Below are 15,262 nucleotides of genomic sequence, written 5' to 3'. Positions count from 1 at the left end.
CAGACACAAGGATTGGGAATTATTAATTGAGGTTTATTGCTCTGCAGTCAGCAATTGGTAATCAATAGGCTCACACTCTCAACCCGATTACAGTTTGGTTACAGGTGCATCTTACATTACAATCTAAATGATGCTGACACCCTAGACACAGTATACGTGGCAATAAAATGGTGGTCTAAGTATCTAGTACACATGCAAATAATTCATTGTTCATCTGGTGATTACTCCTTATTTGGTTAAATCCTGTTTGCTTACAGTTTAGCTGTCTTAGTGATGTGAATTCAGTTCGTCCCTGGGTCCGCCTTAAGCCAATCAAACAGACACAGTGGGAATCAATTAGAGGCTTGGTTTAATGCTCTGCAGAAGCAGGTAGACAATGGGGCTCACGCTCCACATTGAATACAAATTGGTTATAGGTGCATCTTACATTTATACAGACAATCTGAATGATGCTGACATAGTATACGTGGCAGTAAAATGGTGGACTAAGTATCTAGTACGCATGTGAATGATTCATTGTTCATCTGGTGATCACTCCTTATTTGGTTACATCCTGTTTTATTAACTTCTCAGCAAAGAACGGTGAGAACCAAGTTTCTTTAGATACAATTTAGTGGAGAGAGATAATCATGTGAGGCCGTGTCCTTGAGCTGGCCTGAGGTTACTTTAAGTTAGATTTAGATTTTCTAAGCAAACTTGGAGATGCTTTGGTATTCTATGTAAAATGGAGTTACTTTGGTTTACTCAAACACATCATTAGCAAGTTTCATAGATACAGTTTTACTACAGAGAGATAATGACATTAATCATGTGCCTGATGTTCCTGTTCAGCTGCCTGATGTCCCTGAGCTGGGCTGGGGTTACTTTAAGTTAAGATGAGGTTTTCTAAGTAAAATAGAGTAGCTTTGGTTTTTCTAAACACATCAGCAAGATGCTACTCACCCTCTGAGTCACAGATAATTTTTTTCTGGGGAACCCCAGTGGGGGTTGATTTGAGATCTTGCATGCTGGAAATCAGGGGAGTGGGGCAGTGCTCTGAAAGGACTGACAGGGTGGGGGCGGGGATCCTCCATGGGGCAGCTGACTGATTTTCCATCCACCAATTTCCATCATGCACTCCCTAAAAACCAGTCCTGCTGCCAAGTCAGATAGAAGTTTTCCAATGGGGCAGCATGCTGGAAACCAGGGAGCAAGGCCACTTCCTACAGGGACCTTCTGACTCCGTGGGTCCTTTTTGGAGAGTTGCCTTGCTGCCCATCCCCCTTCCAGGATGCTGTACTTCAACACTCCCCTTCCCCACCCAGCCCAGTCAAAGTCTGACTTAGCTGTAGGGGTGGTTTTGAGGCGATGCATGCTGGAAACTGGGGAGCGAGGCAACCCCCTATGGGGGAGGGGGGCCATCTGTGAGTGTACTCCCCCTGCTTCAGGAGCAAAATTGCTAGCTTCAGCACAGCTTGAGGTTCAAGGGAAAGGATTCGACTCCCTTTCAATCTCAAGCTGAAGTGAAAGGTAAGCATTTTTGCTGGCTAAGGCAGCGGCTGGTGCCGGGAAGGGAAAGTCCACCAAGCATGTTGGAATTCTGTGAGAGTTCTGCAATGACCCCACCCACCCCAAGTCCTGCTATGTTGCCTCATCGTGGCAGGTGGGGTGTTCCTGGGAGGGATGAGGGAATTACGCCAGGAGGTATACTCCCAGTAGGATCACCCAAAGGTTATCCGACCTTCCCAGCTAAAGCAAGCAGGCACCTATATTGGGCAGCAGCAATATAAGAAGGTGCTGGAGGCGGACGATCACTTCACTGACAACAACTAAGGCATCATTTCATATTGTTCAGGAAAAGGCAATGGTAAACCACTCCTGTATTTTACCAAGAAAACTACATGGATAGACAAAATAGAATGATTGTCAATGTAGTGCTGGATGTTGGGCCCCTCAGGTCAGATGGTACTCAACATGCTACTGAGGAAGAGCCGAGGATCTCTCAGAGTACCAATGGTGTGTATGACATGGTTAGAATAAAGCGTTTGACGTCTGAGCAGCTGATGTGCCGTGCAGGAAGAGAAAATCTGAAGCTGCAAAGATAGAATTACAATGGGAACATGGAACGTAAGAAGCATGAATATGGCAAAGCTCGACACAGTGAAAGATGAAATGAATCGACTACAGATTGACTCTTGGGCATCAGTGAATTAAAATGGACTGGAATGCGACACTTTTAGTCAGAAAATCATACCGTTTACTACTCAGGACACGGAAACCAAAGAAGGAACGGTGTTGCTTTCATAGTCAGGAAGGATATAGCAATGACAGTACTTGGGTACAATGTGGTCAGTGACCGACTAATATCAATTAGATTTCATTGACAACCCTTTAATATGACAGTTCTTCAAGTCTATGCCCAAACGACTAATGCAGAAGAAGAGGAAGTTGATGAATTGTATGCTCAAGTTCAGTCTGAAAGTGACAGAACATGCAAGCAAGATGTGATGCTGGTGGTTGGAGACTGGAATGCCAAAGTTGGAAATGGTAAGGAGAAAAACACTGTCGAACTATATGGCCTAGGAAACAGAAACTAAGCAGGAGAACGACTTATTAGTTTCTGCCAAGCCAATGATCTCTTCATTGCTTACACATTCTTCAAACAACCAAAGTGGCACTTATACACATGGGCATCACCAAATGGAATGCACAGAAATCAAACTGGTTACATTATTGGTGCAAGGAGGTGTAAGAGTTAAGTTATAACAGCAAAGACATAGCCGGGGGCTGATTGTGGAATAGATCACGAACTGCTCATGTGTAAGTTCCAAGTCAAGCTAAAGCGGAAAAACAAAGCTATCCAGCTTCCACGATATGATCTTAAGAATGTACCCACCATTTTCAAGGAGAACATCAGGAACCGCTTTGAAATTCTGAACCTCATTGATAGGGAACCAGAGGAACTGTGGGATGAAATCAAAGAAGTTGTTAAGGATGAATGCAAAAAGAGACTGCTAAAGACCAAGAAACAGAAGAAAGCAAAATGGATGTCACAACAGACGGTGGAAATTGCAAAGCAGAGGAGAGAAGCCAAAGTCAAGAAAGATAAAGACCTCAGGAAGGAACTTAATAGGGAATTTCAGAAAGCGGTTAGAAGAGACAAGGATGGCATCTGTAAAGACCTTGAGGATGGAAATAGACACAGAGAAAACAAGGAAAGTTTTCCAAAAGATCTCTGAACTCAGAAGGAGGTTCTAACCTTGAATTGGTGTGTTAAGGGATGCCAAAAGACTGATAGTAACTGATTCTGAGAAGATCAAACAGAGATGGAAGGAGTATACTGAAAATCTGTACAACAGGGATGTCAACGTCCAATATACCCTAGAAGATATTCCCTACTAGTAAGAACCTCTAGTATGGGAAGATGAAGTTAGATCAGCACTCCGGTCATAAGCAAGACAGAAGGCTACAGGAATTGATGCAATAGCTACAGAAATATGGCAAGCAACAGAAGCAGAATCAGTCAAGGATCTAATCAAACTATGCCACCAAATCTAGAGAATGACACAGTGGCCAACAGATTGGAAGAGGTCAGTCTACATACCCATACCAGAGAAAAGAGACTTAACAGATTGCACAAACCATCACACAATATCCTTCTTTTCACATGCTAGCAAAATAATGCTTGGGATTAGGAATGTGCATGGAAGCGCAGAGGCGCGGTCCGGTGCTGGTGGGTGTCTCCCTTTAAGGGCGGGTGGGTTGCACTTACCCTTCCCGCCGCTCCCCCCACCCCCGCTGGTGCTCTCGCCGCTTTCCCCCCACCGGTGCTCTGTTTTAGCAAAAAGGTTTGGGGGCAGATTCCTCCCTGCCGCCCCTTCCCCTGTTATTTTCCGGAAATACCAAAAGTAGCGAGTGTGTGTGTGTCCACTGCCATGCACGCACGCATCACTCTCTGTGTGCACATGTCACGCACGCAGCGTGCACACGCAGTGAGTGATGTGCACGGTAGGCACATGCACACACACTCGTTACTTCTGGTATTTCCCGACAATAACGGGGGCAGGGGCGGCAGGGAGGAACACTGCCGCCCCGAAAACATTTCGCTAAAACAGAGCACCGCGGGGGGAAAGCGGCGGGACAGGTAAGTGCAACCCCCCACACCCTTAAAGGGAGACACACACCCCACTGCTGGGCTGCCGGACCGGCCCAAGCTCAAACTGGTTTGGAGGCCTCTATAATGGCTCTGGACTGGTTCGTGCACATCCTTACTCGGGATCATCCAATGCGGATTAGAGCCCTATGTGGAAAGGGAAATGCTGGTTTCAGAAAAGGCCAAGGAACAAGAGACGTCATTGCTGATGCACACTGGATAATTAAGAAAGCCAAAGAATAACAAAAAGAAGTCAATATGTGCTTTATTGACTACAAAAAAGCCTTCAGTTGTGTCAGCTATGTCAAGTTGTGGAATATCCTTAGGAAAATGGGCGACCCAGAATATCTTATTGTTTTCATGAGAAACCTATACACAGGACAGGAAGCCACAGTCCAGAAGGAACATGGTGAAACAGACTGGTTCCAGACTAGCAGAAGAGTAAGACGAAGCTGTATACTTCCTCCTCATTTATTCAACTTATATGCTGAACATATACTGAGAGAAGCTGGATTGGAAGAAGATGAGCATGGTTTTAAAGTTGGAGGAAGAAACATAAATAAACTGCACTACGCTGATGACACCACTCTGATAGCTGAGAATGCGGATGCTCTGCAAGCTCTAGTAATGAAAGACAAGGAGCACAGTGAAAAAAATGGGACTACAATTAAATGTAAAGAAGACTAAACTGATGAAAACAGGTACAGCAACCAGCCTCAGAATCTATCATGAAGACATCGAAGTGGTGGATAACTTCTGCCTTTTAGGATCTTCCATCAACAGTAAAGGATCCAGAAGTCAAGATATATACCTCAAACTAGCACTTGGTAGGGTTGCAATGAAGGCCTTGGAAAGGATATTTAGATGCTGTGATGTATCTCTACCTACAAAGATTATAATCGTTCAGACAATGGTTTTCCCTCTATGGATGCGAAAGCTGGACTTTGAAGAAGCAAGATAGAAAAAGCATTGATGCTTTTGACCTTTGGTGCTGGAGAAGACTTTTGAGAATACCATGGACAGCCAGGAAAAAAAACAAAGGGATCATAGAACAAATCAGACCAGAATGTTCACTGGAGGCACAAATGACCAGACTGAAACTATCATACTTCAGACACATTACGTGAACACCCAGCTCTCTCGAGGTCCATAATGCCTGGAAAAGTTGAAGGGAGGAGACGAAGAGGATGACCAGCAGCAAGGTGGATGGACCCGATAACAACAGCAATGAATGCACCACTGAGAGACCTTAAAGGTCAAGTTGAAGACACATCATCCTGGAGAGAATCTACCTATGTGGTCGCTAAGAGTCAACACTGACTTGACGGCACTTAATCAATCAATCAATCTACAGTGACCAGAGGGAATGGATATTGGTCAGAGTTCCGACTGTCAGGGATCTCTCCTGTTGCTGTGCAATTCATTCTGCTAATTCCCAACAGAGGTTATATCAGTTCCAACATGCCTGTCAGACTGACACATCTGCACAGCGCTACCAAATAATAAGTCCCTCTCCTTAGCCTCCTAAAGTGGCTATCAATAACCTCAACAGGTTTTTTTCTTCCATATTTGGCTGAAGGAATTACAGAAAGTTGGATCAAAGTTTGGATTCCTCCCAAGCATTTAAGGGGAACTTTTTTAAAAAACTGAAAAGTGTTAATATAACACTAACAGCATGTTTGGAAACAGAAAAGACTGCATTGCCACTACCACTTATTTTGCCGGTTATGTGGAACTTAATGACACTTTATACAATGATGACAAATTTCGATAATGTTCAAGAACAAAGCAAATTTATTATTTTTATTGTTTATTTCATTTATATACTGCCCATCCCAGAATGGCTCAGGGTGGTTCATATATATAAAAAACAAAACAAAATAAAATTGAGGCGGCATCTCTATTAAAAATGGAAGGACAGAATAAAGCTTTGCGCAACAAGGGCAGCAGCAAATCTATTCAGAGTTCAGCCAAATAAAGAAGAGAACATAATTCATATACATATTCATCCCCTTCACCCACCTCTCTCTATATGCATGCTCTTTGGGGGGATTATTTTATTGATTTGATTTGATTTGATTTGATTTATATACCGCCCATCCAAAATGGCTCAGGGCAGTTTACAGTTAAAACAAACCACTAAAACAATAAAGAGCTAAAACAAATTAAAAACAATATAACAACTAATAATTTAAAAACATTTTAAAACAACAATTAAACCATTACAGTAATTAAAAACCCCGAAATCAGGTTTTAAATTTTAAAATAAACCAGATTTTAAAACCCCAAAAATTTAGGATGCTGAGTGAGCTTGGGTGAAGAGATGGGTTTTCAGGTGTTTTTTGAAAATTGCCAGAGATGGGGAGGATCGTATCTCAGCAGGGAGCACATTCCACAATCTCGGGGCAGCGACCGAGAAGGCCTGTCTCTGTGTAGCCACGAGACAAGTTGGTGGTAACTGGAGACGGATCTCCTCAGATGACCTCAATGGGCGGTGGGGCTTGTAATGAAGAAGACGCTCTCTTAGATACCCAGGGCCTAAGCCGTTTAGGGCTTTGTAAGTTATAACTAGCACTTTGTATTTTGTCCAGAAACCTATTGGCAGCCCGTGTAACTCCATCAGTAAAGGAGTAACATGGTCTCTCCAAGATGACCCAGAGACCAACCTGGCTGCCGCATTCTGAACCAACTGAAGTTTCCGGACTACATACAAAGGCAGCCCCACGTAGAGCACATTACAAGAGTCAAGTCTGGAGGTTACCAACAGATGTACCACAGTTTTGAGATCATTGATCTCAAGAAATGGGCGCAGCTGGCATATCAGCTGAAGCTAATAGAAAGCACCCCTGGCCACTGCCTCAACCTGAGAAACCAGGGAGAGGTGTGAATCCAGAAGTACTCCCAGACCGCGAACCTGTTCCTTTTGGGGAAGTGTGACCCCATCTAGAACAGGTAGATCAAAATCGTCTCTGGGGTTCTGACCCCGAACAATAAGTACCTCTGTCTTATCCAGATTCAGCGTCAGTTTATTCTTCCTTATCCAGCCCATTACTGCTTCCAGGCAGGCATTTAGAGAGGATATGCCAGCTCCTGAAGAAGTTGACATGGAGAAGTAGATCCTGGTGTCATCAGCATACTGGTAACACCCAGCTCCAAATCCCCTGATGATCTCTCCCAGCGGTTTCATGTAGATATTAAAAAGCATTGGAGAAAGTACGGAGCCTTGAGGGACGCCATACTTAAGCTCAGATCTTGAAGAGCAACAGTCTCCAAACAACACCATCTGGAATCTGTCCGAGAGATAGGAGCGGATTCACTGTAAAACAGTGTCTCCCACCCCCAACACTCTCAGACGTTCCGGAAGGATACTATGGTCAATAGTATTGAAAGCTGCCGAGAGATCCAAAAGGACCAACAGAGTCACACTTCCTCTGTTAATTGCCAATTGGAGATCATCCATCAGGCCGACCAAGGCAGTCTCCACCCCGTAACCCGCTCGAAAACCAGTTTGAAATGGGTCTAGATAATCAGTTTCCTCCAAGACCGCCTGGAGCTGAGAGGCCACCACCCTCAATTACCTTGCCCAGCCATGGGAGGTTGGAAACAGGCCTATAATTGCTCAACTCTGAGGAATCTAATGCAGGCTTCTTTAGAAGAGGTCTAATGATTGCCTCCTTAAGACAAGGAGGCATCCTGACCTCCCTCAGAGAAGCATTTATTATTTCTACCAGGCTGTCTACAACAGCCTCCCTGCTAGATCGAACAAGCCATGTTGGACAAGGATCAAGAGAACAAGTGGCAGGCCTCACCGCCCCAAGCAGCTTGTCCACATCCTCAGGAGTCACAAACTGAAACCGATCCAGTCGAATCACATAAGAGGAGTTGCTGGACACCTCCAGTTCAGGTATCAAATTAACTGTGGAGTCTCCATCTAGATCGGCACGAATCCGAGAGATTTTTTCTGTGAAAAACTCTTTAAACACATCACAACGGGTAACTGATGACTCCAAATTCTGGTTCAAGGGAGTGGGGGAGGATGCCAGTCCCCTCACAACCCTGAACAACTCAGCTGGGCGTGAACTCGCACAGGCAATATGGGCAGAAAAGAAACACTTCTTTGCAGTACGTATTGCCTGAGCATAGATCTTGAACTATGCTCTATGTCGTAGTCTGTTGGATTTGAGTCAAGTCTTTCTCCACTTGCGCTCCAGTTGCCTACCTTGCCGCTTCAGCCCCCGTAGATCTTCTGTATACCAAGGGGCCAGTTTTGAAGCAGGTCGGAGGGGACGCTTGGGGGCAATCGTGTCTACTGCCCTGGTGAGCGAGTTGTTCTAGTTCTCAACCAGGGCATCAACAGGATCACCAGCAAAGCCAACATTTAATCCCTTCAAGGCTTCTTGGAATCTTACTGGATCCAATAACCTCTTCGGGCGGAGCATTCTAATGGGCCCCTCGCCCCTGCAGAGGTAGGAAGTGGCTGTAAGTCCCACCTTAACCAGATGGTGGTCCGTCCATGACAATGGGGAGATCAAAGTAGTCCCCACCCACGGAACACCACCCTGGTCAGAGTAGAAGTCCAAATCAAGTGTGTGACCTGCAATATGCGTCGGTCCAGAGAACACTTGGGATAGGCCCATAGTTGTCATGGCCACTGTGAATTCCTGAGCTGCCCCGGACAAATTGGTCCCAAAATGAACATTGAAGTCCCCCAGCACCAAAAGTCTGGGAGACTCCAATGCAAGTTCCGCGACCAAGTCCATGAGCTCAGTAAGGGGTTCCGTTGGGCAGCGGGGTGATCGGTACACCAACAGAAGTCCCAGTTTATGCCTGGTCCCCAAACTTAAGTACACACATTCAATATGGTCCGATACCCTAACAGGGACCCTGGTGATGGAGATGTTATCCTTATAGACCACAGCCCCTCCACCTCCCCGCCCATGTCCCCTCACCTGCTCCTCTACAGAATATCCTGGAGGGAGAAGCTGGGACCAGACTGGACCACTAGCCTCCCCCAACCAAGTCTCGGTAATACATACTAGGTTGGCCCCTTCATCCATGATCAAATCATGGATGAGCTCAGGTTTATTTGGGACAGACCTGGCATTGCAGAGGAGCAAGGTAAGGCTATGTGGGTTGTTGGCAGTGCTCCCTGAGGTCAAAGAGCTGGCAGGACAGCCGGAAGGAGAGACAGCTAATAAATTTCTGACTACCCTTCCCCTGGAGCAACCTAATGACCTGCCAACATTTCTTCTTCTATTACCCACCACAACCGGAATAGCTGCCCCATAGTCAACGAAGGTGCCCCCTGTTTTCCCATCTCCAGATGAACCCAAACACATTGCAGCAACTTCAACCCAATTCCCAAACATCTAAAACTAATTAAACAGAAGCCCTCTAGCCCTCGCCCTCGTTCTCCCCCGAAGTGGCTTCTTCAAAGGGGTGACCCCCTTTGGTGTTGCCCCTTTGGTGGCGACCCCACTGGTGGCGGGCCTGCCGCCACAAGCAGCCTCCTATAAAGCCCAAGACTGAGCAGATGACCCGAGGAACAGCTGAGCCACTCAGGGGCTGGTCCTAGTCCTGCACTCACTCCCCACAGATGTTACCTACAGGCAGCGGCCCGACAGGGGAAGCAGGAGTAGGCAGGCAGCAGCAGAAGGAGCCCCCAAGACCCACCTGGTCTCACACCCCAGGCAGTATTGGGTGGGAAGCAGATGGACTTCTCCCGCTCCTGTGCTGGGTTTCTGAGCTACCTTTAATTATATATTTAAATTTCCATGGACCACCTGGATATACCTCATGGATCCCCAAGGAGTCCATGGACCCCAGATTAAAAACTCCAGGTTTAGACTGAGGGCCAAGGAAGCCCTTGAACAGCCACCAGTCTGAAGGGAGTGGAGAGATGTGGAGAAAGGTTTCCTAGAGGAACTGCTGCATGTCTTGAATTTCTGCCTGAAAATATACTGTCGGACATAGCATTTTGAGGAAAAACTGTGCCTTGTAATAATGCATCAGACAGAAATCCATTAGATGTATCTGTAGGAAGTGATTGTGACTAGATTGGGGACTTGTTGAATTTCTGACTGGACATTTACTATATAGACACTGTGCCTTGTAGAGATGCATCCGGCAGAAATTCATCAGAGAAGCTATACCTGTTGAATTTCTGCCTAAACACATCCCTACTCAGCCCAATGTCTTGCCTGAAGGCCAAGACAAGGTGTAGGTCATAAAGCCTAATTTCTAAAACAGCATAATATGAGACTATACAAGGTCCTTACAGTATATATGGCATGGAAGTTAAGATGGGCACCTTAACTTGTAATTTCCAAAACGAGTGAGAATTTAAAGCATTTTAACTCTCATCTGAAACAGGTTTTTAGTTTACTGACTGATATTGTTTGATGGTGTTTGCGTGTGTAGGGGTGGGGTTTAAAGAAAGAGACTTAATGCTTATAGCAGGCAACATGGTTTTTGAAATCTTGTTGGCATAAAATGGCATTAAAGATCCTATGCATTAGGTCAAATTTGGAAGAAAAAACCTTGGGCATTATTGGTGGCATGAGGAGGTTGAAGAGAGGTACATTAACAGCATTTAGGTTCTAAAGCGTCTCTGAGGGAAGGTAGGATGCCTCCTAGTCTCAAGGAGGCAATTATTAGACCGCTTCTGAAGAAGCCTAACTTGGATCCCTCAGAGCTGAGTAACTACAGGCGTGTCTCCAACCTTCCGTGGCTGGGCAAGGTGACTGAGAGGGTGGTGGCCTCACAGCTACAGACAGTCTTGGAGGAAACTGATTATCTAGACCCATTTCAAACTTACTTCCGGGCTGGTTATGGGGTGGAGACTGCCTTGGTCGGCCTGATGGATGATCTCCAACAGGGAATTGACAGAGGAAGTGTGACTCTGTTGGTCCTTTTGGACCTCTCAGAGGCCTTCGATACTATTGACCATAGTATCCTTCTGGAGCGTCTGAGGGGTTGGGGGTGAGAGGCACTGCTCTGCAGTGGTTTCGCTCCTACCTCTCGGGCAGGTTCCAGATGGTGTCCCTTGGAGACTGTTGTTCTTCAAAATCTGAACTTTTGTATGGTGTCCCTCAGGGCTCTGTATTGTCTCCGATGTAGTTTAACATCTATATGAAACCGCTGGGAGAGATAATCAGGAGATTTGGTGCAGGGTGCTATAAGTATGCTGATGACACCCAAATCTATTTCTCCATGTCAGCATCATCGGGAGAGGGCATAACCTCCCTAAATGCCTGCCTGGAGTTGGTAAAGGACTGGATGAGGGATAACAAACTGAGACTGAATCCAGATAAGATGGAGGTATTCATTGTGTGGGGTCGAAACTCAGGAGACAGTTTTGATCTGCCTGTTCTGGATGGGGTCACACTTCCCCAGAAGGAACAGGTATGCAGTCTGGGGGTGCTTCTGGATCCAAGTCTCTCACTGGTGTCCCAGGTTGAGGTAGTGGCCAGAGGTGCCTTCTATCAACTTCGGCCGATATGCGAGCTGTGCTCGTTTCTTGAGAAAGATGACCTCAAAACAGTGGTACATCTGCTGGTAACCTCCAGACTGGATTACTGTAATGCGCTCTGTGTGGGGCTGCCCTTGTACGTTGTCCGGAAACTACAGTTGGTCCAGAATGCAGCAGCCAGGCGGGTCTCTGGGTCATCTCGGAGAGACCATATAACTCCTGTATTGAAGGATCTACACTGGCTGTCGATATGTTTCTGGGCAAAATACAAGGTGCTGGTTATAACCTATAAAGCCCTAAACAGCTTGGGCCCTGGGTATTTAAGAGAGTGTCTTCTTCATTATGAACCCCACCACCCATTGAGATCATCAGGAGAGGTCGATCTGCATTTGCCACCGGCTTGTCTGGTGGCTACTCGGGGACGGGCCTTCTCCGTTGCTGCCCCAAGGCTTTGCACTCCCTAATGAAATGAAAGCCTCCCCATCTCTGACACCTTTTAAAAAGTCTTTAAAGACGCATCTGTTCACCCAGGCTTTTAACTGATATTGTTTTGATTATTTTTAATGTTGTTTTAGAATATTGTTTTTAAAAAATTTAAAATGTGTTTTAAATTTCTTGTTTTTGTTTTTAACTAATGTTTTAATGTTTTTATCTTGTTGTAAACCGCCCAGAGACGTAAGTTGTGGGCAGTATAAAAATATGTAAAATAAGCAAATAAATAAATAAATCCTGTTAGAGGACTTACACAATAACATTGGCTGGCCATTTTGGAAAGCGCCCCTTACAGGTATGAAAGAAGTCTCCCCCTGGATTTGCAAACTTCCATATGCATACAGCATCCACCTAAAATATGGCACTGGTAGTCTTAATTGAAATATTTTGGCATTATTTGATGCCAAGCCACACTAGTGGGGGACATTTTGACTGAATGCCTCAGGGTGTTAAAGGTCTGGGCAGGGGTGCAGCTAGGGGAGAGAGGGCCTATATTTGCCTCTTTCCTGGAGGCACTTTGGAGTGAGGAAGATAATGAAGAAAATAGGGAGGGGTGGATCTGAAGGGCCCGGATGCTTTGAACCCATCCACTCAATTATAGCGGGGTCTGGGTCTTTTTCCAGCACCCCCGGCACAGGTTTTTCTTTGATTGAAGAAGAGCTCACTCACTCGCTGCCCACACCATGCCAATCAGTTGGCCAGTTAAGTGGCCACCAGGGGGAAGAGGTGAGGCGAAGAATCTGCTTCCTAGTCAAGAGAATCTGGAACTGGTGTTTAAAAACTGAGAAAGAATGAAGGCAAGGGAAATTGGATGTGATTAAAATGGAGGGGACGAAGAGTGTCATTTGACTGTTGTAGTTTAGGACGCTATAGCTCTAAGTGTTTGTTGTTGTTGCAGATTTAGGTAACTCCTACTTTACCTAATGTTCCCATCTAGAGAGGGTGTTATATGTTATTCAATGCTCATTAATTAATTAATTATTATTATTATAACATTTATATCCTGCTCTTCCTCCAAGGAGCCCAGAGCGGCGTACTACATACTTGAGTTTCTCTTTCACAACAACCCTGTGAAGTAGGTTAGGCTGAAAGAGAAGTGACTGGCCCAGAGTCACCCAGCTAGTTTCTTGGCTGAATGGGGATTTGAACTCGGGTCTCCCCAGTCCTAGTCCAGCACTCTAACCACTACACCACGCTGGCTCTCTCTATATTTACAAGATATACCTACAGTATGCTAAACAATTATTTAACTCCTATACCTGGATTTCCTAGATCTAGTTCCGCTGTGGGAGCTAAAGGGTATCTTGTCTCATGTTAGCTGACAAGACTTACTCCTGAGTAGTCCCCTTTAAATTATATTTGAAATTAATGGGATGTTAGTTGATAGGGACGTACAGGGGTGGGGGAGCAGTTCTCTGAAAAAGCAGGTAAAGAGCGCCTTATCCTCTTGTCCCTGTCCCAGGGCTTTTCTGCCAGTGGCGCCCACTCTCCAGACGGCCACACAGGGCTGCAGTGCTCTTCCCTGAAGTTTCTGTGCGGCGGCGGCAGCATGCACATCCCAGGGGAGACACCGAGCCAGCGCATGCACATCCCTATAAATTGACAACTCATCTCATTAATTTCAATGGAACTACTCAGAAATAATTTATTCTGGATGTCAAAGAGTCCTTATTCTATGTTTGTTTGTTTTTTAAAAAATGTGGCCAGGGACTGATGTATTTCATTTGTGGATGAGTATCTAATTCCCACATAAAGTACTCTTTTTGAGAATTAATCTTGCAAAACCTAGGAGATAACTCAGGCATTCTACTCTGCCAGGAAAACCTACACACACACATGTATGGAATAGGCTCCCTGTTGAAATAAGAGTATCTCCTTCTCTGTTTGTTTTCAGGAAGACCCTCAAGACTCTCCTGTTTTCACAGGCTTGTAATTAGAATTTTAATAATTTGTTTTAATAACTATTTTATTCTATTTGTATTGTCATGTAATTTAATCTGTGATTTTTAAATATGTTAAATTTTGAACACCACCTAGAAATGTACATATCAGGCGGTATCAAAATAAGATAAATAAATACACACACACATCCATCAAGCAGCTGCTCAGTAAGGACTTGACCTTTGAGAGCTTTAAAAAAATCAGATGTATCAAGTTCGTTAAAAAGAACTGATGTAGGGAGGGAGTATACAGATGTGTGTCTTTGGGTGGCCCCTAGTCATCCTATCCTAGCTGGGAGACTCTGAGCCAGTCACTTCTCTCTCAGCCTAGCCTACTTCACAGGGTTGTTGTGAAAGAGAAACTTCAGTATGTAGTACACCGCTCTGGGCTCCTTGGAGGAAGAGCGGAATATAAATGTAATAATAATAATAATGTTCTCTCTCCTTAGAAATTCACCATAGCTTAATCTTTGGAAGCAACAAGCAATGTTATACACTTTCTATCCACTCTAGTTGTTGGGGCGGGAGGGGGCAGGATTTAGGGTAAAATAAAAAATAATCTGGTCAGTCAATCTTTTATTGTGTTTTAATGGGATATTTTGTTTTAATGGTCTTCTGTTTCTCATTACAATATTACCAGTAGTACATGAGAAAATAGGATTCAAGAGAGAAGTGCTTAAACTAAAATGCACTTCAGAGCTTTGCAATGTTTCACAATAAACTTTGTTGGAATGTAATCCTCTGTGTCTTAGCTATAACAAATGGAATTACATATTGCAGTGAATATGCAGCCATGAACAGAGGCGTAACTAGGGAAAATGGCGCCTGGGGCAAGCACTGAAATGGCGCCCCCCGCGGCCCCCCCCCCGCGCCCCCAACATACTACATTATACTTAGGTTTTTCCTCATAAGCGCCCGCCGCCGCCACCAAGCCAGGCCACTGACTGGCCGCCAGGCGCCAGCAAAGCAATGGGGGGGGGGCGCGGGCAGTGCGGAAGGGACCACTCGTGGGGGAGGGGGCGCTGACGCGCTCCCTTGACTGCTGCAGCATTGCTGCACTGAGCAGGAAACATTTGTATTAACAACAACAAATATATATATATATACATATTTTGTCATGGCAGCGCCCCCCACGTGACCAGAAAAGATGGCGCCCGGGGCACGTGCCCCCCCTGCCCCCCCTATAGTTACACCTCTGGCCATGAATACTAGTTGGCCTAGTCTTTT

Source organism: Hemicordylus capensis, chromosome 1 (assembly GCF_027244095.1).
Source record: "Hemicordylus capensis ecotype Gifberg chromosome 1, rHemCap1.1.pri, whole genome shotgun sequence".
Lineage (NCBI taxonomy): Eukaryota > Metazoa > Chordata > Lepidosauria > Squamata > Cordylidae > Hemicordylus > Hemicordylus capensis.
This window is presented reverse-complemented; position numbering follows the sequence as displayed.